The sequence below is a fragment of the Molothrus aeneus genome, chromosome 5, assembly GCF_037042795.1.
Source record: "Molothrus aeneus isolate 106 chromosome 5, BPBGC_Maene_1.0, whole genome shotgun sequence".
NCBI classification, from domain to species: Eukaryota; Metazoa; Chordata; class Aves; order Passeriformes; family Icteridae; genus Molothrus; species Molothrus aeneus.
Genome location: NC_089650.1, coordinates 50215957 through 50237609, shown reverse-complemented (window position 1 = coordinate 50237609; position 21653 = coordinate 50215957). Strand labels below are relative to the sequence as shown.

At 39.6% G+C, this 21653-nt stretch overlaps 1 protein-coding gene across 1 annotated transcript in view; it reads right to left on the bottom strand.

The window, feature by feature from the left end:
* The window catches only part of PLXNB2 (plexin B2), a 251723-nt gene that overhangs the window by 164769 nt on the left and 65301 nt on the right, over window positions 1-21653 (bottom strand). The window contains exon 3 of the mRNA XM_066550678.1: window positions 6027-6210. The gene's annotated coding sequence lies outside the window, so the exon portion shown is untranslated. The remainder of the gene's footprint in view (window positions 1-6026; window positions 6211-21653) is intronic.

Here is a 21653-nt window from a genome sequence, read left to right as displayed (position 1 = left end):
CTGTGAGGAATGGGGTCCAAAACCACCTGAGGGCATTTGGCTTTGGGCTAGGTCACTGAATGCCTCTCACATAGCAATGATCACTCAAACATCAATCAAATATTGTTCACTTTGTGACACAACAGCTACAGCTTGGTCTTCACAGAAGTCTCTCTGCTCTCCATCTCTGCTTCCCAAACCTGAGACTGTCCTTTGCTCACCTTCAGAGCAGCTTTTCTCTCCAAGCATCCAGTATGGGTGGCCACCAGGGCCTTGTAGCTGAACACCCAACAGAGCAGCTGCCCTCCAGCAACAATCCAGGGGTACCAATGCCCTGGGCATTGGTGGGCATTGCACTGACCTCCACTACCTTTGCTTCCTTGATGGGCTGGGACTCTGAAAGAGCTGAGGAACACCTTGGCTGTGCTTGAGGAAAAGGCAGAGATAAGACCAGGTCTGTTTTCGTACAAGGCTAAAGATAAATCAGCAGAAAGGATAAATGGACAATCTGGACACGATGATGAGTCTCTATGCAAAGGCTGCTGAATCCCTGCTGTAAGGGAATTTCAGGGAGCATATGACAGCAAGGAATAGTTGACTCAGTCCACCGAGCTTCAAGTCTCCCCCTCTCCTGACATCTAATATGCCCCTCAAAATTGATCTCTGTGTGTGTAGGGGCCATATCAGATAACTACACTCTTTAGCTGCTCCTGGGGATACTTCTGCACCAAACAGATCCTAACAGCAAGAAACTCAGATCACCTCTGTTCTGGCATTGCCTGAACACCCGAAGGCAGATGGAGAAGATGCTTCCTTTGTCTTAATATTTAACTGCTTGTAGATCTTGGATGTGTTTATGGCTCAGCCTGAAACACCTGAAAATGTATGTACTGGGCACACTGGACTCATTCAGCAGAGCCCAGTTTTGTGAGTGACATGAAGCTCAGCCTTCTTTCTACACTCACAGAAGACACACAATCAGGCTTAAAAAAAAAAAAAAATAAAAGCAATCCTTTTGCTAACCAAAGACACAAATCAAATGGCACTGGCAGACTGTTCTCTTTTCTCGGTTCTACATAATTTTCCATGCAGAAAACATTTTATCTACCTGCTGAATTCTTTTTTCCATAGTATTCTGTTAAACTTTTGATTAGAAGACAAAAAATTACCCTTGCGATAATTAACCCTGTATAAATAACCCTGTACTGTTTCCATGTACAGGTGGGTCAAGAATCTTCTTCATAGCCACAATACCTATGTAGTGCAACTATCCACCAAAGAGAAGCATAAATTCCATGGAATTACTGCAGCAGCATTGAAGTGCATAAACTGCCAAACCATACAGAAAGTTAATAGATTTGTTTATGGACTAGACAAGGTTTAATTAAACCAGGCAGCTCTGAAGAACAGTAAATCCTCTCTCTTTTTGTCTTCCCCTCCCCCCCACCCCTTTCTTTTCTAGAGTATCTTTCTCCTAGTGGCTTTCTTCTTTCTAATAATCCCATCACAAATGACAGATATGTTATCAGTCATCACTGGGATTTGACACATTCTTAATACCTGTCATGACAGCTCTGAAGTCTGCATGCTACTCCATTGTATTCCAAAGCATTTGCAGGAGGTAATGGACACATCAAATACAAGTCAATGGCTCTGCTTTATTGAACTGCTGAAGGCTTGCAATATAGAAGGAGATGCTTAAAAAAGCCTAATTGTGATTATTCAAAATTACAGACATAGTAATTAAATATAAAACAGTATATAATGTGGCAGTGGATTGCTGTCCCCAAATAGAGTCTCTCCTGGTACCTTAGGTCTCTACTTTACTTTAATAGAGAACCTAATGCAGAAACGAGGTGCAAGTTATGGCTAGAACCAGAGTCAACATCAAAGGTGGACCCCTGAATTGATACGAGGACAGTGGGATTGTGAAGTGTGTCACTCACAGCAACTGTCAATGCTGCCAAGGAGTGAGTGTGAGTGCAGTAGAACATGAGTTTGAGAATTGTCTCCCTGATAAGTACAAAAGAAAAAGACAGCATTTTACCACTGAGCAATAAGGACAAGGAACACCAACTATTAGGTCTTGTATGAGTCCATTGCTAATGCCTGTTGATTTCTGTGGACCTCTTGATACAGGTAGTTTTGTTTTCTTTGTTCAAGCCCTCAAAAGAGCTGCAACAGATACAGCACCCCACAGAAAAAAATCAATACAGAGCTCTCCAAGCAGATAAATTTTCGTTTGATCAAATTCTAGTATTACTTCAGGTGACTCAGGTCATCTGTGTGTAATACTTTTCAGGCACAAAAGAACCCAAACCAAAACAAACCAAAAAAATGTAACATTTCTTCCAAGCCTTAAACTTGCAAAAGCTTTCTCTCAGTTGAGCCCAGCTGCTGCAAAGCATCATATAGCTACAGTCTCTGCCAACAGCATATGAGCTGCATGACAGCAGTGTGCTCTGCCATTAGTAAATGCAATGGCTTGTTGTTCTCAATGCATTTACAATTTTGCACAAAAGCAGAAAAAACCCCACCCCCAACAAAAACAAAACCCCCACACAGATTAGAGACAAAGCAGTGCTGTGTAACTCAAGGCCCTTTCAGCAAGGCGATAAAGCCAAGGCAGAATTGTGAGCTGGAGTCAAAAGGAAGTGTCCCATTGACACAATGAGCTTTGGAGCAGGTCTGCAGAGAAGAAGACAGCAAAACACATTCAGCCACCTAAGTGATTTCATGTCCTCTGGACAAAATTAATTAACGAGTATGTTGTGGTTTAAGAGTCTTGAGGCATTGTTTGCATCTACAAGAAATGGATGAGCAAACTGGGACTCCTTACAATGCAATTTTATTTAGGAGAGATGCAAGATTAAGTTTTGCACCTCTCAAGCACTTGGGAACAAAGTGATGGTATTTAGAGGGGTGGGACTATTGTTCTCAGGACGCGGCAATTCCTATTCCAGGATCTAAACCCCTGCAATAACAGCACTGGTCGAGTGTAAGCTCATCTTTCCAGCTGAAGCACTTTCAAGAAGGCTGAAAGGTGAAGTTTACTTTAGTGGGCTTCTCACCAGATCAGATACTGCCCGTTCTTGAGTGTGAAAACATACCACAAATAAACGTGGTTACACATTTTCTGATGATGATCTTATACCAGGGCCAACTACAGATCAAATTTTTACTGTGAGCTGAGCTTAGGTTGCATGGAGGCAAAATCATGGCAGCACAGCCCCAGTGAGAAGTCTCCCAGCAAATATTCCCTTCTGGCTTCAGTCCAAGGAGCATTACTGCTGCTCCTGCTGCCTACACTCCCCGGTTATTCCTTTCATACACCCTCTCAGCTGTAAGCAAATCAACATGCCAATCCCTTGGGACACATGGCTTAGCTTATACTTAAGACTTGCCATTCTGCTTTGTGCTTTGGACATTGATTTCCATTGTCTCAGCTATCACGCAACAAAAGGGCATTTAATTGCTGTCTCATTTCGTCTGGGGGAGAAGAAGAGAACAACTTTTTCCAGCCCTGATTGATGGCAGCCATTAGCACCTCCTAGCACAATACTGACTTACTAGAAGCATGATTTACATGTGAAGTTCAGCGCCACACAAGTGAATCGGATTTGCAGCTATGCTTACTTGAACAGCTTCAGAGACAAAATCTTCACATGAAATGAATTTGCAGAAATGCTTACATTGGCCACCTATTTAAAGAGAAAACTTCAAAGATTAAGGAGGTTTGTTGAGACCTCCTAGAAACAAAAGAAAGTTCAGCAGAGGTCTCAGAGTTTTTGTTTCACTTGTCAAGTGCTCTACCATGTAGGTGCTTTAACGGTTGTAAAAGGGGAAAAAAACCCCAGAAAACACCCAACCAACATGATTTATACTTATTTACATACATTTAGCATTAGGAAACACTTCATATCCACTGAGCATCAAAATTCCCAATTGCATACTATGAAAGGCAATGCTGAAGAATCCCGTAAACTGTTTTCCTTTTTTTGTGTGAGCATTTCTATTTCCTTTGTGATGGAGGAAAGAACAAAATTAATATCCACATTTAAAATCCTCCATGTTCTGGAGAGCAATAAGCCACATGCCTTGGTGCTCAAGCCAAACTGCTGATAGTGGATTTTTAGTAGTCGTCTCATTTTATTAAAAAACAAAAGGATGCAAATCTCCCTTTCAAAAGAACAGAGCTCAAGAAACAACTAGATTAGTGAAGGCTTCTTGAAATAGCACCTTTAATCAGTCCTATTATGTGGAACTTGCAGTAATTTCAGTAAAATTTGATGTAGTTTGATGCAGCTTACCAAAACACCTAATAATTGCAAAATATAAGATCAAGCACTTTTTGAACACCAGACTTTCCAGTCAGACATAGAAACAAGCTGAGGCACTAGGTATTATCAGACACACCTTTTTACATTTTTTGTAAGATTTACCACAGGAGAGGCAGATTGAGAAAAGCTGACTTTCAGCAAGGCAGCAATGTACAGCCAAACACGCAAGCACTCATGTTGTCTTAGCTGTGGGAGCACTAACCCTGGCCAGGCAGAGGCTTTCTGAAACCATGCTAGCTATACCCACAAAAAACCACTTCTGACTACTTTCAGAACATATGCTCTGTTGTTCACATAATTGGTTTAAAATTCCACAGCAAAATTACTCTGCAATTACTTGCTTTCAGTGAGTCCACTTCTTACATTGGCATCCCCCACAGGACCCACCTTTGTTCCTCAGTGATACTCATCTTGCCTGATGTGCATTTCTAAATGAGCTTAAATAGTGGCTATTTCTGTGTTATTTCATGCTTTTCCCTACATTTCGAAAAATCATGATTTTAGGTGGATAAATGAGTGTGTAGTGTCAGAATGCACATTTTTGGTTTAGAATAGCTGTTTTCAGCTGTTTTCACTTTTATTCGTTCTGCAGCACATATGCATGGAAAACCGTATTTTGATTCTTCCTTTCCCCATTTGTTTTTAAGGGAAAATAAAATGTAATACACAGAAGCATCTAAACCAAACAAACAACACCCCCCAAAAAAAATCAAACCAAAACAAAAAACTACTAAAAAACCTAAACAAAACCCCTCCCAAACTGGCATGAGGTCAGATATTCAGCACTAGAACACACTTGTTTCCTTAACTTGGCTCTTCCTAAATTTTGTTTTCCCCTCCCACCATTTCCTTTTTCTTTGGTGCCGGGCAGGAGACACGTGTTTCTCTTGCTGGAAAGGCTTATTGTTGTATCCCAAAAAGTTCAGTTTATGGACAATCATTACTGGTAACTGTGAGGAAGCTGACACACAGGATCCCAGAGTCTCTCCTTCCCCTCCAGGCTTTGCCAGACCGGAATCAGAGCTCTCAGTGGCAGCACCTCCAGGAGCATCACAAGCACCAAGAAAGCCACCAAAATGGATTTAAACCATTTTGCAGCTGAAGAACAGCCTGAGAACCATGTTTGTGCAACCTCTTTATCAGGGGTCTGATGTTTCAGATCTCTTTGACCACTTGAGAATAAAGAAGGTTTTACATGCTGTTTTCTGAGAAACCTGCCAAGCCAACACAGGCTAATCAATGTGAACAGGTCCTGGAAAAGAAGTTGACCAAATCTCTCCGATCATCCTCAGGGTCACAGTCAAACCCACACACCTTGGAGATTCAGGTCAGCCACACAGCTGCTCAGCATCCCCTGGGAGACTCAGAATGTAAGTGCAAAATTAGGGCAAGCACAGCAGTAGGCTGCAGTGTGTTGCTGGCAGAGGCACAAACCTGCTCCTCTACCCAGCACACCATCTATAAATAGGTTTATGAATACAGAACCTCTGCCAAGCTATTCTTGCTATTTTTTTTCCTTTGCTAATTTTTAATGCCTCTTCCAAGACTGACTCCTAGAAGTTTTATCTCCATTAGTATTAATAAACACTTATTAAATGCTCCAGCAATGTCTGAAAGTCTTGATAAATAGCAACAAATTTGTCTAGAATATGATTTTGCATTTAGAAAACTCAATTGTATTAAAAAAGAAGAAAAAAATGAGCTTACCTGAAAACAGAAAATTCACATGAAAAATCTCCACAGCTCCACAGCTTGGGAAATGAGAACCCACTTCTGGGACTTCAAGAGGAGACAAGGCAGTGTCAGTCCTTGCTCTTGTTCAGCTGTGCTCCTGGGGGTACCAGCTGAGCTCCAGAGCTGAGCCCTGGGCTGTTCCCCTCACTCTTGGCACCTGGAACAAGAAGAGAGGCACTCAGCTCCCTCTGCACAGGAGCAGCACAGCGTTCCTCAGCCCAGGCACGGCGAGGGATGCCTCCACTGCATCTGCTGCACACAGCCCCAGAGCAGGGAAAATCAGTACAGAGCCATTAGTGACAAGCACAGCTCCCTGCTCCTCTGCACCACAGGTGCCCTCTCAAGATACCCCGGGGACACGCAAAGCACTGGAAATCTATCTACAGAGCATCCTAACTCTCCCTCACAGGGACTACTTTTCTAGATAACAGTAGCCCCATAACAAACCTGCTAAAGCCCAGACTATAGCAAGAAGACTTTATGGTAAGAATTTTGTTTTGAGCTGCCAGTTTTTGGGTGACCAAACCAGCCAGGACTAATTTCTAACAGGAACATTAACCAAGGACTTAAATTACCTTGTACTTTCATCTGGTATCATTCTCTTGCAACTCTGTTTTTTCCCTTTCCCTCTCAACCCTTACATATTTCACCATCCATTTTCAAGGATGGATTACTAAATGAAGCCCTTTATTAAGGCTCAATTTTCAAAAGCAATGTCACCTTCCAGTTTCCCTTTGATTCAAAAATTAGCTTCTAGGGGCATTTTCTTGAAAAGCCTACATCTATACTTATTTAAACTTTCTGGGGAATAATTGAGTATGGAAAATAAGGTTTAGCCTGATTAAACTTTTATTTCCATCTAAAAATAAAATGAAATGCATAGTAAAGAACTAGGAAAGCTTGAGCCTCTCTATTTTGTTTAAATTCTGAAAGATGAAGACAAAGGAGACATACTATAATAAATTTTTTTCCTTTCAGAATTCCCAAGAAACTTATGAACATATTCTTAAGTTTTGAGCTATGTAGAGTCGACTGCTAAATGCTTGATGTGTTCTGAGCCAGCTGATCTTACTGGCCCCAATTTGAGCCATAGGACTACATGACCTCTGGGGGTCCCTTCCAAACCAAGCTATCTTATGATTTTTTCCAAAGGGAATGAAGACTGGTCTGTGCTTTTCAGAAACATAGCCAACCTTTTCTTTCATGTTTGCCACCACTTCTACTATATGCATCTTCTCCAAGAAGGAACCTTTCAACAGCTGAAATCTATACTCATTTTATATATGAAAACTCTTCAAGTACCAAAATGATCAGAAATGCCTTGTCACACAAATGGAAAGGATTTAATGCATTTAGGTTAAACTAGCCTGGTAAGAAAACGAAGAGAATGCATAATAAGTCCTTCACTAGATAACACTAAAGAAGGAACTGGGGGTAAAAGACAGGTGGTGTTTCCTGTAGAAGAAACTCCAGCTTTACAGTAATACATTTTCTAGCTGTGATTCTGAAGGCAAGACACTATTTTTTAAGCCATCTCTCATGTCACATGGCTGTCAGCCCTGTCTGCAGTGAAAGCAGTGGAATCCCTTGCACAGCGCACACCTCTCCCCGGCAGCACCACCCTGCAGTCACAGCTCCCTGTGCCAAGGCCCAAGGTCACACACAAGCCCCATCTCCTGTGGATCATCACACGGCCACTTCCCAGCCCTCCAGCTGCCTCCATCGTGGCCCTGTGTCAAACCTTTTAGCTGGCCAGCAGCTTTACGCCACAGTAAAAAGATGACTTTTCAAACAGTCTCTTGGAAGACAAATATTCTGAGGCTTTTTCCCCCAAAAAATTCTTAAGCATGTATGTTTCTTGATTAATACTAAACAAAAAGACCCCTTGTGCAATGCAGCAAGATCTTTTTCTGTTTCTCCATGTACCTGCTCTCAGCCGAGAGGAATAGAGACATTATTTAATAGATAAGATGTTCGGGGAATGAAGTACAGGAATTCCAGTTCTAAAATATCATAAAGACAAGATATTAAAATAAAAAATAAAAATACTTTTTCCATCATTAAGGTGAAGGAATGCCATACAGGATTGGAAATTTCTCCTCAAATCTAAGTGAGCCTTATTCCTGTTGCTCTGACACTTCTGTCATGGCTGTCTTCCCCCTTCCCCTTCTCCAAGGGAAAAATGCCTTCTCTCTTAACCCCAGCTACTCACTAGCCATCAGATACTATCACTGGTTCTGCTGCAAGGGAACACTGAGACAAGAAAGGAGTAATCCCCTCAGAAAACCACTCATATGGGTCTACCCAGCAAGTGGATACATATTTTTTCTTTCATTTTTCAAGAATCACAGGTACTTCTCTATTCTAATAAAATGATTTCAAATAAATAATTTGAACAGCACACCACAACCACTCTTAAAGTTGAGCCTTAGACTCAAACATATTCTAAAAGAGACTGTTGTTAGATATGAAGAGCTTTTTCTTCAGCATGCCCATAGTTTGCTTCAAAGCTCATTGTTTAAATAGGAACAGTTGACATGCAAAGTCAAATTTAAGGATCCTGGGAATAGCTGTGCATGACGGGCAGCTGGCAGGCAGGTCTGCTGAAAGGATGCAGTTCTGCACATGAAGTCACAAGAGTAAGATTCCTAATTATATGCAGTAACCAAGGCATGGAAGAAAAAACAGTTCATCAGTTAGCATCCAGCAGCACAGTGAGGAAGCTTTGTTCTCTTCTCTGGAAAGAGGACAGTCGATACTGCTCATATCAAAGCCTGGATCCACAGCCCTCCAGGCTTAATTAGAAAATCATGAAGAGTACAAAATGGCATTGGATACAAAATGATCATTTTTCAAGTAAATTTAGTGGAGTGAGCACTCTTACATTTACAATCCACACTCCCTTATCCACCCTTTTTCCCTCGTTAATGATACAGAGTTGGCTGCAGATGCTGCAAAACCTGTCAGCAACTGCAGGGTGTCCTAAAGCAAGTCTTGCCTATTATTCCAGCTGTATAGATGAAGGTCGCTGACACTGCTAACACCTCTGACATTTTATAATCAATTGCCAACATTTACAGAGGAGAAAATACCACTAGCTTTGAACACACTCAGAAAGAAAGAAATTCTTCTCAATTAATTTTAAGCTTGCTCTCTCTGAGCCAAAACATGAAACATGAGGCAACCTAACAAGTCAAATATTAGTGAGATTGTTTTCTGGCAGCCAGTGCCATATTCTGTTTGTATATAAACAATTGTAGTTTATCCATCTCTTCAAAACAACTGCAGTATGAATCATTGTAAGGACAACATCAGAGAAAACTGCCAAATACTATTAGCTGAAGAAAAATAATAATTTAACTTTAAAAGCAGCTATGAATATTAGACTATCAGCATGTTGCTAACACCAAATAACTATTGGTGAACTCTAGTATTTTGTGGATTAGACTCTTGGAAGATGAAAGGGGATGACCTTTACCTATCCCTTCACTGCTGGTAAAGAATGATGAAGATCTTGCCATACAGTGCACATTCGCCTCGTGCCTGCTTTTCAGAACAGGAACAGAGATTTCTGCCTTTTAAACTAGTCTTACATTGATTTTTAGCCAGATACAATATTCCACTGCTATAGCTAAGGATGGAGGGCTAAGGAAGAGATTTTAAAACAATACTTTGTAAAGGGTCCACAAGTCCTGTCTGATTTATAAACTGTCAATGTGCTTGATGAGTTCAGCAGCTGAGAAGCCCTGGATCTGACATTACTGCCCTTACTCAATAGTTCAAAGCAATCATTTTGAGTTAATACAGGGCCTCAGAGAACATGGGGATCTCTCACTTAAGACCTTTTAAAGATCTATATTTGGTCAAATTTGTTGCTCCTTCTCACTTTCTCAAATTTGACAGTCAGTTGCTCCATCTCTCCTTCTCAAATTTGACAGTCCTTCTCACCCTCCAGCTCCTAATTCAAACAACCAGTGCACCCTTGCTTTTCACAGGAGCTCGTTGCTGTACATTGTAATATTTGCATCAAATACAATTGCCAAAGGCACTCCAATTTTCACTAATAGTTATCATTAGGAGGGGGGAAAAAAAGTATTTTTGTCCAAAAAGAGCCATTTCCTGATGTTTAACATAGGCAAGATAACGGTCACAGGCAGCATCTTGGCTCAGCAGGCAACAGTAGTAGGTGGTAAATGAGAGTGCTGGGGAGGGGACAGATCTTTTTCCAGGAGGGAGAGGGGGCAGTGTCTGCTAAAGGAGGCACCCTGATGGCAGCAGATTTATGCATCCACTCTTGTCAGTCTAGGAGGAGGGAATCATTATGCAGGGCCAGCTGCAGGGGTGTGCACTGCTGTCGGGAAAAATTAGAAGTCTAGCAATGAACTATAAAGAAGGGAGAAATGACAGAGTGAATGAAAACTCCATGATAAACCCATTTAGGCTCTCTTCACCCTGGGATGAAATATGAAGCATAATCTCTTTGGCATATATGCTGGCAGAGAGTCAAACAAATATGCCTAGGTGCTCTCAGGCACACAGCCCAGAATGTGCAATGACAGCCTCCACCCAAAGGACTGTGACTGCCCAGGGTATGGGGCAAGAATCCTTCCTCAGCAGGTCAGCTCAGCCCTGGAGAAGGGTCACAGCACACTCAGATGCTTTTGGGAGAAATCTCCTCTGCTGCCCAATGCCTTCTTTGTGCAAATACCTTGGAAAGAAAGCTTTTCCATTTGAATACCTTGAGGGAGTGTGGGGGGTCAGGGTGGGCAGAGAGATGACTGGACTATAAAAGAGTGAAAAACACCCAAATGAAGGTCCTGGTATTTCACCCTTATTTGAGAAAATGATTACCCAATTTCATGTGGCATTTCTTCCCCTGGGAGAATTTCTGAGGTAGTGAGGTCTGCATAAGTTCTTGCCCTGTTTAAGGCAGAAGTGTGTTTTTTCTCCTGTGTTAACACATTCAGAGATAAGAAATATTCCAAAATATTTTTTCATTGTGCTTGGTTATAAAAAAATAGAGATTTTTGGTCATACTGGTATTAGAAAACAAGGGAATAGGGAAAGAGCAGGCAAGGAAAGCAGTGCTCTTCAATACACTCCCAAAAGCCCCTAGTTACAATTCAAGCCCCAAGCCTAAGAGGGAAAGTGTTTGGTAGCTTTTCCTTCTGCCTGTCCTGCCCACTGTTCAAACCTAGGGGCTGGTGAAACTCTTTCTGGAATGCTAATGCCTTGCTGAAAGCCAGAAGGTACAAAATGGGAGCTGTTTAGAGAATGCTTTCCTGGGGGAAGAAGGGAGGGAGGGATGTACTTCAATACCTTATTTAAAGTTACACATAGGGACCCATAGTGTTAGGCTTATTTTTACCAGGAACAGAAAAAATACATTTTGCTCAGCATGCTATCATTGTAAATTCTGCCACTGTATGTCCTTCAGTGTAGGCTCTTTGAGATACAGTTTGATGAGAAAGGTTTGTTCAATTAAGTGTGTGAGAATCAGGGAAAACAAAAACAAACCACAAGCAGTTCTACTGTAAAAGTCCTTCTTTCTACTACACAGCACATTCGGAAACATGGGTAATTATTTAATTCTCTGTAAAATACTTTGACTCCATCTGCCTTTATTTAAGGCAGCTCTTCTATAATTCTTCCTAGTGGCATCATCTATCAAGTGTAAAAAATATTTATGCTACCAGGTGTCAGATTAAGACACCACTGACCACATTGTAACTACCTGGTGTGTTTTACAAGCATTTATACCCTGTGTGGGTCTAACAGCTAAAAAAACCTGCAAAAGCTCAAAAGTACATTAAAAAAACACTACAAAACAATGTTGATACATTACTTCATTAGCATTGTGAAGGTGTAAATGGGGTGCTGAAGAGAAGAATGGGGTCTTCTGATGAAGGAAATGGAAGATGCATGAATGCTCTTCCTTCTACATGCATGAAGGCTCAAAGAACATAATTCTGAAGGCCATTGCTTGATCAAAGTTTTGTGAGAAAACACAGAAATAAACCACGAGCTGTTACAGTGAGCAACAGAAATAAAACTAGCAAATTCCCAAACTACAAAACTATGTAACTGTCAAAGTACAAAAAATACTTCTTACAGCTACATGGTTATGTTTCACTTTTTTTTCCTAAGGAAAGTAAGGACAGGAAAATGTATAATTTTAACATCAATTCAGGAAAAGCTTTAATAGTAAGATATCAAATATATTATGGAAAAGGGAAAAGGAACACAGTTATTTATCTGACTTGAAAACAGCACAGTGTCAAGTTAATTTAAAATTCAATTTCAGTTTAAAGCATTACAAGGAAGAAAGAATCCTATGTATCATAGGCTGTAAATTGAAATCCTAGCAAGGTTTTTGTCTGCCAACTAGCTGTGTATCAACTATAAAGCCAGATTGCAGGTGCTTCTTTTAGGAGATTGGGCTGCAAGGCTCATATTCCGAGAAGCTTGTCATTTACTATTCCCAAAGGCATTTTATTTAAATTTTTTTTATAGTCAGTTAGTTAATGGAAAGCTGGCAGTACAATAACCCAGAGGTAATTTCAGCAAGGTACAGTACGTGATGCAAAAGCACAGAGGGTCCTACCCTGTGGAAATCACCAAGAAGGTGCACATTCATATAAACACATCTTTTATAAAAGCAAATATGCAAAAGCAGTTTGTCTGCAAAAACAGCTTTTAAGGTGACAGGAATTTAATAAATAAATAAATAAATCTTGGAGTATTTCCCCTCTCTAGAAAATACATCTGCACAAAGATGTTTCATTTAAACTCTACACAAAACCTTGAACACAATGGTTTGAGGGAAGAGGCGAGATAATCTTCCCACTTTTCTGAGCTGAGGGATAAACAAATCTGATAGAAAGGACATTTAATTCACCCCTGAACTCCAAACTGAATGAAAGCCTACTCAGACTTGGTACATATTATAAAAAAGTGACTCAAGGACAAGTGCTAGACTTCCAGATTCAGAAGGTTCCTGCAAAGTGCAGCAACCAGTCTGATCAGAAAGGCAAATTCTGCTCAGAAAGGCAGATTCTGCTCCTCAGCCACCAGCCACTAACAACCCAGCTGGCCAGCAGACAGGAGCAGGGCTGGAAGGGCATGGAAAAGCTGCACCAACAAAGAAAATAAATGTATATCCCTGACCTCCACTCCTCCAAAAGAAAGGCAAAGAAAAGCTGCCCTTTACAGCAGCTGGGCTACTCTTATTCAGTCACATAGGCCTTGAACCTCCTTGTACAAACACTGTGAAACCTCAAAACCTTGCTGAGGGAGCAGATGAGCACCTTGGAAAGCTTAGTTTTGTCAAAGTGGAATTTAAGGTGTGTGCAAATTGGTACTCAGGAAAGGGTAATCTTTGAGGACATGAATTTATCTCCACTGACATATCCACAGCTGGGAATCAGTGTGAACAGCTTCCTCATGCTGATACATTCCACTTCTTTTTCAAATGGAAAGATGTGGAGAACATTATTAGAGGTGATAGAAAAGTGTTTTCATACTGCAGTAATGGCTTTTACCCTATCTTTGAAAATTAGATAATTTTGTGTAAATTTATCATATATGCCCATTATATAGAGTAACATTAATTTCTCATAAAACAATAATTTCTAAAAATGCTAGAAGATTTACAAACACTAAGGAGGGAGGAATTTGATAGAGTTTGAGATGGAAAAAAACCCTTTTGCCCTTAAATATTGTTTTAAAATACATCTGGACCCCTTCCCTCTCCCACAGCAATACATGAGTCTGTGGTTATGCCTCTCCCCACTCCCCTTCAACTCCCTGCTTAAACTCTCACCATTTAAATGGCTTATTCGCCTTTTTGCCTTACCATGCATTTTTGGACTTACAGCTCTAAGGTAAATTTTGAAAAACTTTTGCTGGCACTTAATAATATGGAAACCACCACCACTGCACCAATATTTATACATATGGAATTACAAAAATATACCATTTACTCTAATGTACTACTCTTTCCCTGCTTCCTACTCTAGCAGAAAACAGAAAGGGGTTTAGCACCAATAAAGAATTGACTTAGGATATCTTCACTATGGAGTGCCCTAGTGAAAAAGGTTTACATCTGAATTATGCAGTGTCCTTTGCAGAATGGCCAAAACAAGCCTCAGTTTGCCTAAATTTCTGGGTAAACTAAGAATCACTGTTTTAAAAACGAACACCAAAATAATCCAAATTTAAAACCATGCTTCATCTTTTACTAGGAAAATCAGGCCACAGCACAGGGATGTTGCACACAAGAGGACACAATACTTGCTTTCTTTCCAAGCTGTCCCTGACACAGCATGTGACTCTATTCTAATGCTACTTTTTAGTAAAATATTTTTTGGTCACCAGATGTTGCACAACCCAAAGAAGGAGGACTGGGAGCTGGAAATGACAGCTGCTCCAAGATAACTTGCCTTGGACTAAAGCAGCCTGAGACTGGAGTGCTCCTCACATGATGGAGAGAGCCTTCTGTGCAGGACTTGAGGCTTCAGATTTTTTACCAGTTTGATGGAGTTTGGGAATTCAAGTTTTACCAGACTCCGCAGCACTGTCTGATACCATTTGATTGTGATATGGGCAAAACCAACTAGCAAAGGTGATCAGAGATGATCATACATGGACATGAACACAGGGTTTTCATAGGAAGGCTCACAATGTACCATGGAGTGGGTAAAAGGATTAAATCCTGCATCAAACTCCATCCCACTGCACATGTAAGAACTAACAGTGGTGCAGCAGAAGACCAAAAGCAGCCTAAGACTTTACATTTAATTGTCAATCATTTCATCTCGAAAAACTAAAAAGAGATTGTTTTAAAATAATTTTAAATGTTTCAAATTTTCCCCTTACATTTGGTTTGCACACCAAAGTGATAAAAAAAGCTTCAAATATTCCAGTATTATGCAAAAAAATCTTAAAGTATTGGTAGTACTTCAGAAAAAAAAAGAAAAAACATCTCAGAAAACCCAAAAATATTATCAAATTCTTTGAAGGCATTTTCTGTTCCTCTAAGACTTTTATACTAATTGGTGAGCCCCTCATTTAATCTCTTATCATTACCGATCATTTCTAAATGACTGAGATTTAGGATACACTATTTTAATACTAATGGTGTACTAATGAGATCAGATTTTTAATAAGATTCTAGGCATTTATATTAGAGAATGGCTTTGACAAAAAAATAGGAAGGTAGCTGTATATCATTAAGAGTGAGCCTGTTCAGATCATTATATTCACATTCGCTATTCTTTTTTCATATACCATTACATGGTATGGTGAAAATCACACAAATATATAAATCCTTGATACTAACACAAAATGCCTGCAGGTCCATTTATATCTCATTCTCAGTATATACACAAAACTTTCAGTAAAGAGATGCTATGGAGGATAAACACACGCCACTTGTGATTAACTTAACCAGATCTAATTTGGCCAGCAAAAATGTTAGCTACTTCCTAACTTGTTTATTGACCACTATCAGAAAAACAATTCAACATCCATGTCAGTACATTCTAATTTTAGTATTATCACTTTTTATTCCTTATCTTGCCTGTGAAATACATAATTATGAAAAGTAATTATCATTATATATATATATATATATACACATACATATAGGTGTCAATAACTACTAATAAAATTCTGCTGCTTCATTTTTGTGCAGAAGTATATCTAGAGCTACTGCAGGTTGCCAATAAGACTGCAGTGGGTCCATATGTTAGATTACACACAGCCTAAGCAAATGCTGAGGCACATCATCTTTCAGTATTATAGCAATTTCAGGCTTGGGTTGATTTTCCTACAGAAATACAACCAATTAGTATTCAATTTTGAGCCATACCAGAAACACTCTTCCAATAGATTCAAGCACCTTGATAATTTGCAGCAGCTCTTTTGATGTGACTAACCTGAAAAAAATTGAACAGACAAGCATGCTTTATTTCTGTTCATTCCTGAGTTTATTGGCACTCATGTTTCTGTGCACTTCCCTCCTTCACTTGGGTCCAGTCCAAGCCATCCAGGCCTCCCAGGACAGGGAGGAATCCTTGACCCACATTTGGAGGTTAAACTTGTGGTGGGCTTCTGGGGTTTAGTGCAGGCAGCACGAGATCACCTGCACTGCTGCTCTTTCCAGGCTGATGACACTGAGGTCTCTCTATAAAGTACTGTTTGTTCAGAAAAACAACAATGTGAAGAGAGGCCTGGCCATATCTGGGAGCTAACAGATCTGTATGGCTCAGAAGGAGTCATGTGCTTCCTGCATGAAAGCCCTGGAAGAGCTTCCCTGGCTGCTCAGCTGAGCCTTGAGACTGTGTCTGGGAGATGTCATTTGCTGCAGTTTGAAGTCCTTTTACCACAGTCTACATAAAGGCAGGAAATATCTATAGTTCCTCTACAGGAAAAACTGTCTTTAGAACACGCAGCAGTATTTTATCACTTCACCTACTCAGGCTGGAGCACAAAGCCCAAGAGAGCAAAGAGAAAGAGATGTACATGCAGTCAGTCAACACCACAATCCCTGATGATGCTGTGTATCTCCACAGCACTTGCTGTTGTCCATATTGATTTGCCTGCTGAGGGAACCCCTATTCTATACCTATAACCCAATTGTTCCTGCAGAGACAATTGAAAGGTAAATGTAGACAGAGTTCTGTATGTTCCCAGCAGTCTTCCAAGAATTGTCCACAGATTTAGTCAACTGGGTACCTATTCAACTTGCAATCTCCATCTTAAACTTCTTATAAATAAGACATGAAGGATAAGAAGTTTTGATCCAACCAGAAAACATAACTTGTGCCAAAAGCTTGTACTAGTGCTAGTTGCCATTAAACCTCACAACTACACAGCAAGTCAGCCTGAAGAGAAAGTGTCCTTCTGTTGCCAGATATTAGTCAGTTCACAATTATGGTGTGCATAGGAATAAGAAAGTTAAGGTACAGGATCAGTGCCAGGATACAAACATATTATGCCTACACATTGTTATTCCAGTTCAAACACTCTCACCTACTCTAGTTCTGAAATGTATTAGCTTCACTTATGAGTAAATACAACTGTAATGAATACTAATAAATAGACTACAAATAAATAAAGATGAGATTTTTTTTTTGTCTTTGATGGGGAACTATTACAAGAGACTTACATGCAGACAGAATGGCCATTTCCTAATACAGAATCCATTGCTGTCACTTAACATATGACTCTCTTGTAATGTTGTGTTATGAGACAGAAAGTCAAATAATCTCTTTTGCTTTGATGAAAGCATGAGGAAGTTGACTCAGATAAAAGCAGAGAGTAATCTGTTTAAACAGCTTGGGTCCAAAGTTGAAAATTAAACAAAATCAATAACAAATACAGGCCTGCTGTATTTGGAATATGGAGAATCTGCCTTGAGCATGAAATAAAAAAAAAGGATGAAATGCTACTACAAAAATATTTCATGCCAGAATATTCTATATGTGAGGTTTGTGAAGACCCTCATTTGTTTGAATTTGCATGTGTTTATTCATGTATAAATTGATATAACACACACTATTTGCTAGTAATTATGTAGTTTAAGAAGGTTTTGGCTAATCTAGAGGTAATGAAGAACATCAGGGTAAAATGATATTTATTAGAAAAGCAAAGAAAGAAAAAAAGTGAAAGCCCTCAATGTGTTCCAATTATTTAGGCTCCAATCTTTGGTGATACATTTCTGGCACTAATCTATTCAGGTCAGGTATTTATCTGAGATAGTGATGTGTTCAGAGGAAGCCTGCACAAAAATGCCTGCATCTTAGGTCACATAACAATTTTTAAGGAACTGGCCATTTAAATCTTCGGAGAGAGGTATTCAACAAGGCCTTTCTGCCTTTTTAGAGAAAAAGCAAAAATGTGCAAGTTTGCAAAGTAGAAAAGATAATTCCTTCCCACTCCACCGATAGAAGATTTGGCATGAGTACTTACACAGTAGTATTAGTAAGAAAACTTACATAAAAGACAACAGAACAGCTTGAAATTGGATTTGACTTTGGATCACTACAACACATCCTTCCTACACCTTAATAGCCAAAGGTGTGAAGAGTTGAAAAGAGAGCAAATGTGCTGTCTTTAGTTGATAAATTCAAGTATTCATGAAAGAAATCAAAACCTAAAATCATCACTGCAGGCTTCTGAGAAAAGATATTAAATGTGCATGAACCTTTTCTACACAGACAACCTGCAAAAACCTCCCCATTAACCTGTCTGAGATCTTCTGAAGTAAAAGCAAACTCAAAACCCCCAAAGCACCTTTCAGTTCTCAAAATTATTTTTCTATAATAGTCAGAGAGAAAGACCAGTAACAGGTCATCCTACCTTAGTGAAAGCAGGCAATTGTTACAAGTTTATAACATCCAAAGTGTACCTGTGAACATAGTTTATTAAATTCTCTTAAAATGCAGAATTACTGTAATCATAACAAGAAGAAGCATACAGCACAAATCATCAAATTTATAACTGACTTCCTTTCACCATTTGAGAGAAAATAGCTTTTCAGATTTTTGCTTTTCTTCTCAGCAGTCCAAAATAATGTCCCTCAAGGAATTGAACTAGTGAAAAGCCCAAAATTTTTCAGAAGGAAGATAGAGGATAACAACATATTAAGCTGGCAAAAATAAATAGTTTCAGATTCTGATTCATCAAGTAGAGTACTGTGAATGGTATTTTTATCATTCTGTAGCAAAAAAACTCTCAACCCAAAATCACATTCCTTGAAAAATGTTTGGTCTTCCTAAATATTTAGAGAGGCACATGTTGATCTGCAGTTCTGCGAGTGAAGTAACTTTAGGCCTTGTGATTCCATTTGTCTCAGAACTCGAAGTGTTTGAACAAAACCCATGACACCTGCCTGGCCAAGGGTTAAAGCAAACTTTCACAAGGAAGAAATCAGCCTTTGTGGTTCTTGGGATGGCTTCAGGCCCATAAAGAAACAATTGCATTACGCCCTAATTACTCCAGCTGACTCAATGCACAAACTGGGATCCCTCTGAAAGCATTTCAGAACATTTTGTAATACAGAAAATTAAGGTGTTGCATTATACTTCCCAGACCTGACAGCAAGTTTTTTTGCAGAGCTCATTTAAAGTAGAACAAATATAAAAAGGGAGGATCAACAGGCATGACAAAATTATGCAGAGGACAGGACATATGGAGAACAACTTTCAGCTATAACAATGGACTGCCGTGTATGACTCTCAGAAATGGCAGCACTATGCTCCTACTGCTCTATTTCCCCCTGCAAATTAATCTAAGTAAATTTCAGTGAAAAAAATGTTTGTTTTTTACCCTCACTAGGTAACACCACTGTTATCCTTGCCTCCTGGTAGAAAGGAGAAACACCTGCAGCAGATGACCCATAAAGTTTCCCAACATTCCTGTGAGGAACAGTATTTTATTGCTCAATTTGGTTTATCCATAATATATATCTCCATCTTCCATAGTGATGGATAAGGAGTTTTCATCAAGCAATTTAATACTGGGGAAAAGGAACTAGTATTTTATAGGTTAAACATACACATAAGGAGATAAACACAATACAGAATTACAAGGAAAATCTGCAGTTTCCTAGATTCATATGTATCTCTTTATATGTATTTTTCCTCTGTGTGTACATGTACACTACAGATATGCTATGAGTAACAGCACTAACTCTACAGGGTTGTATCTTTTTCTCACAGTGTATATATTCCTGGAATTCAATCAATTACAAGGACAAGCAAATATCTACACTGGTAGGTAGCTGCTCATCTTTGAGGCAAGACATATATATTGCTGGCTAATGCCAAAATAAAATCATAAGGGTCTATATATTAATGCAATATAAGATAAGGTTGGGAAGCACTTGCAATAAAGCGACACACTGTAACATAAGCCACTATTTCAATTTCCACACCAGCCTGCAAAGTGAAGCAGCCAAGAAGCAGGGATGTGCTTTTAGCAGCCCTGGCTAGTGGGCTCCATTTCCCTGACAGGAGCAAAGCTGCTGCCAGGGAGGGGCAAATGCTGCAGCTCACTCCCCAGCATCCACTTGAGTCTGGGAGTTGGAGCCTTACACAGGAGATCTGGGTCAGGACTTTAGTAGAAACAAAGGCAAAAAGCACGGATGCACGTTTCCAGCCTCAATTGCTGGCTCTGCATCTGCAACAACATAATCCCAGCTCCCATTTCCAGACCACTATCTGGGAGCCTTGTCTACGTTTTGGCATTCATTGCAAAGTTTTCACTCCAGTTCTGTACACAAAGACTTCCCATGATGTACTTTCTTTCTTTACACCTTAAAAAAGTGTCTGCTTTGATCTTTTCAAACCACCTTCTCCTCATCTACAATCCAATTCCACAGCAAGCTCTGGACAAGCCCACTGTGCTTATGCCTTACAGATGTCCCTCCTGGGCAAGCATGCTTATTTACGGATTGCAATGCAACTCTGTAGCATGGAAGTAAACAAATGAACAACCCACTCCTTCCTGCAAAGACACATGAAAACCTAAATTTAGTTCCTTGTCATGAGAACCCATCAGCAGTTAAACTATCCATCTTCATCACCATAATTCAACAGCAGGCTTCTCTTTGTACAACAACATGAAAATAAAGCTGCTGGCAACGATTATTTTGATGTATCTGGCAGATAGAGCACAGCATATCCATTCCATATCCAGCACACTGAGCTCAGTATTCCTGTGGTCAGAAGCTCTTTGACTTGTCTCAACCTCTACCTCAGTTAAATTTCTCTTTTGGTTTCTCCATCATGACTGTGGGCCAGACAGTAAATGCATTTTCCTCCCCAGGGAGGTACAGAGCACAGCTGCTCCATGGTGATGTGCAGGGGAAAACTTGCTCTTTTATATTTTTCCTCTGCTCAATCTCAGGCCAGACACACAGGTCATCCTATGTACACAGGATTTTAAGTGGAGGCCACCAGCTTGTCTAAAGCACGTAATTAAATTTGTTTTACAAGCTTGTAAGTAATTAAATATCACTTATCAGACTGAGATTTTAATTGTCTTGAGTTGCCTGACAATAGCATTTTTCTCAATCTAGTTTGTTCCCAAGTAAATGTGAAATTTTAAAGGACCTACCGCTGATAATTCTACAAGAACTAAAAAGCAGCAAAAAATGTTCAACTACCCATAGCTTTAAGACAATAATTATTAAGTATTCCTAATAAAAAAGTTTCAAAAGTGTATCCAGATTTTCATCAGCTTCTTGGTAATGGAAATGTTAAAAGACAAACACAGAGCATTCTGCCCCTGTTTTCATGATGCTCACAATAAATCCTGAGGCAGATCTGAACCACAGCTTTAAATACAAATCCATGTTTTTCAAGTCAGAACTACATCTAAATTACCATAAGAGTATCTGTAGATACTTTCTTAATTTGGAAAACTCATTAACTGCTTGGTTATGTAGAATAATGAAGCCTTAATTTTAAGTATTATCGTAAATTATTCTATTTCACAATATACTAAGCATCATCTTAAATTTTCAAAAACCTACAAACTCCCTGGAGGAGCCACTACCACAAAAACTTGTCAGATGTGGGACAGAACTCTTTT